The 3,282-nt window shown below is 45.5% G+C and overlaps 1 non-coding gene across 1 annotated transcript; it reads left to right on the plus strand.

Moving 5' to 3' along the window:
- The first annotated feature begins 2,220 nt into the window (after positions 1-2,220).
- On the plus strand, positions 2,221-2,328 carry Trnal-caa. The gene is made up of 2 exons: positions 2,221-2,258; positions 2,282-2,328. It is a non-coding gene; the product is annotated as a tRNA-Leu (tRNA).
- Positions 2,329-3,282: the final 954 nt, after the last annotated feature.

The following is a 3,282-nucleotide window of genomic DNA, read 5'->3' on the forward strand; positions in this document are numbered from 1 at the left end:
AAGGTAAAGATAAAGCACTTCAAATATGCTTGTGCCTCCCCCCCCCATTTATGTTTGTTTGTTTGTTTTTTTAAGACAGGGTTTCTCTGTGCAACAGCTTTGGCTATCCTGGAACTCTTGTATGATCAGGCTGGCCTCGAATTCAGAGATCAGCCTGCCACTGCCTCTTGAGTGCTGGGATTAAAGGTTTGTGCCACCAAGCCTGGTGATATCATGCTAGAGAAGAGTGTGTCTTCAGGGCTCTCCCTTGTGGAGGATTAAGTTTTAAACAGTAGATCCACTCCAGCACTCCAATTTATCTGAGCCCTAGAATCCCTTCATCAGTACTAAGACAAGTTATCCCAGACACCTCTAGCTTCTCCTCAGTAGGCTAGCCAATAAACTCTTGTTACCTTTTTCTTTTTTTTTCTTTTTCTGAGACAGGATTTCTCTTGTGTGATAGCCCTGGATGTCCTGGAACTCACTTTGTAGTCCAGGCTGGCCTCGAACTCATAGAGACCCATCTGCCTCTAGCCTCCTGAGTACTGGGATTAAACGCATGCGCCACCACTGCAGTCTTAACTCTTGGTACTTTTTAAAACTGTTTGAGCTTCAATATTAAACATAGACTCTCTTTCAAGTGGTGATGGTACATGCCTTTAATCCCAGCACTTGGGGTGAGGGTGGGAAGGCAGAGGCAGGCAGATCTCTGAGTTCTAGTCCAGCCTGGTCTACAGAGTGAGTTCGGGACAGCCAGGGCTACACAGAGAAACCCTGTCTTGAAAACAAACATTCAAACAAAAATCCCCAGAATCTCTGCTTGGTGGGCCCATATTGATAAACTCTGATCCAGATTTACCCACACCCTTAAAATCCATTCTCACAATACTCCCCAGACGTTTGCTACAAGGAATTAAAGCATTATTAAGTTATTAAGTGGTGTAGTATCCTTCCCAGCACCCACAGGGCCAGCTCACAAGTATCTGTAACTCTAAGAGCTGACACTCTCACACGGACATACATGGTGACAAAAACACCAATGCACACACACACAAAAAAAACCCAAATAAATAAAAACACTCTGCTTTCAATATTTTGTTATAAAAACATAAAATAGAACATGACGTTGCATGCATTTGTCAAGGGGTAAGGTATCCTTTGTTTAATTATATGCCCTAGCTCCTGAGGTATCTGCCCCACTTGTGTGGAAATGCCATAAAACATGTACCTTACACCTCTCTGAGATAAATGTGTCCAAGGGTAGGAGCTCTGTGGGGAGTTCATGTTACTTATGGGTGTGTTTCTTAGGATATAAAGTTTTTTTCTGTTCTTTCCCCTTATTTTGTTGTTTGGGTTTTTTGAGACAGAATCTTTCTTTGTAGGCCATCCTGGCCTTGAACTCAAGAGATCTGTCTGTCTCTGCTTCCCAAATGCTAAGATTAAAGGTATACATCTTTTTGTTTGTTTGTTTTGAGACAGGATCTCCTGTGGTAGCCCTGGGTGTCCTAGAACTTACTCTCAGTTTGAGTTTGAGATTTATAAGCATGATCTGCCATATCTAGCTAAGGCATGGTTTTCTTAACTGCTTGTGTACATATATCTACAGTTGGAAGAACAATGGTCCCTGAAAGTGTCCATCTCCTAATATTCTGGAATGTGTGGATATGTGACCTTTTCTATCAAAAGGTCCCTTGGAGAGATGACAAAGCAATGATTTTTATAGGAGTGTGTCTGATATTGTAATTTCTTGGATCCATTTGCAGATAAATGAGGGTGTAATTTGTCATCTCTTTAAGGGTATGCCACAGAAAATAAAGTCTCTGATCTGTTTCTGGCTCATTACCTTAGGGCAGTGTGGTCTCTGATCAAGTTGGGTGTGTATACAGGGTGTGCCTTTGCAAGCAAAGCACTCCGAGTCCTGTCGCCGCTGCTGGAGCGACCCTCACCTAACCCAGGACACTCAGAAGGAAGCCCGGAGCTCCTAGGCTGGTCTCCGGTTGTATCCCGATTGCTGGCTGCGCTTGCCTGGAAACAAGGCTGACAGCGTGTCCGCGGCCGCTACTCCATGCTGCCTGCGTCCCTCTGTCTCCCGGCTTTGCGTTTCTGGGTCTACAGGGGGCGACGGCGTGAAGCTCATTATTGGCCGCTGGAGCCTGCTGGGAGGGACTTTGTGGAGTGATTGACTGCACACGTAGCAGTGCGCAGGCTTCAAGAGAAGCAGGAAGGCAACGCCTCTCAGGTGTCAGAATGGCCGAGTGGTCTAAGGCGCCAGACCCAAGGCGATGAGCCTTCCCTATGGGCATTCTGGTCCCCGAAAGGGGTTTGTGGGTTCGAATCCCACTTCTGACACTTGTCTTTTTTTTTCCCTCTGTGATATTTAATTTATTTTTGAAATATTCCTCCATTCAGGAGCTGGTCCCTCCCTTGTAAGACTTTCTCAGCTGCTGGCATTATCGGGTCCTCCAGGGCAGCAAGTCGCCAGGTTGCCTAGTCACCAGTTCCCTGGCATAACTCGAGAATGTGATGTCTTTTATCTGTGTTGAAGGTATTATCACAGCACTTGAGCTTTTAGATCTGCTCATGAAAACTTGGCCTAGGGATATGTTTGTTCTCTAAGCTGTTTTTCCTGCACTTACTTTTGAGTATCAGACCTAAGGATCACACACACACACACACACACACACACACACACACACACACACACACACCAGGCAAGTGCCCTAGACACCCAGTTTGGTCTCTGAGTTCTTCAGGTATGTCCCCTGAACTGTTGGAACATGTGTGTTCCATGTTGTCAGATCTCTGAGGTTTGGGAGTTCATCTCTAAGTTCATGTGATTTGTTAACTCATATATCTGTATGATGCACATTGCAGGTAGATGTCTGGGTTTCTGGGTTTTTGTTTTTGTTTTTTCAGAGCTGAGGACAGAACCCAGGCCCTTACTGCTTTACCACTGAGCTAAATCCCCAACCCTAAAACATTGTTTTTGTTTTTCCTGAGACAGTGTAGTTTTGGTGCCTGTCCTAGAACTCACTCTGTAGACCAGGCTGTGCTCGAACTCACAGAGCTCCGCCTGCCTCTGCCTCCTGGGATTAAAGGCATGCACCACCACCGCCTGTCTTCGTGGTTTATTTACTTTGATTTGAAGACTTTCAGACCATTCTGAGACTGGGAGTACATCTCGGAATGCAAGCTCTTTGTTTTGTTTTCAAAGATTTATTTCATCCGCTGAAAGGATAGAGCAGAGTGGTTAGGAGCACGGGATGCTCTTCTAGAGGACCCTGGTTCCCAGCATCTTCACGG

Source organism: Onychomys torridus, chromosome X (genome assembly GCF_903995425.1).
Source record: "Onychomys torridus chromosome X, mOncTor1.1, whole genome shotgun sequence".
Lineage (NCBI taxonomy): Eukaryota > Metazoa > Chordata > Mammalia > Rodentia > Cricetidae > Onychomys > Onychomys torridus.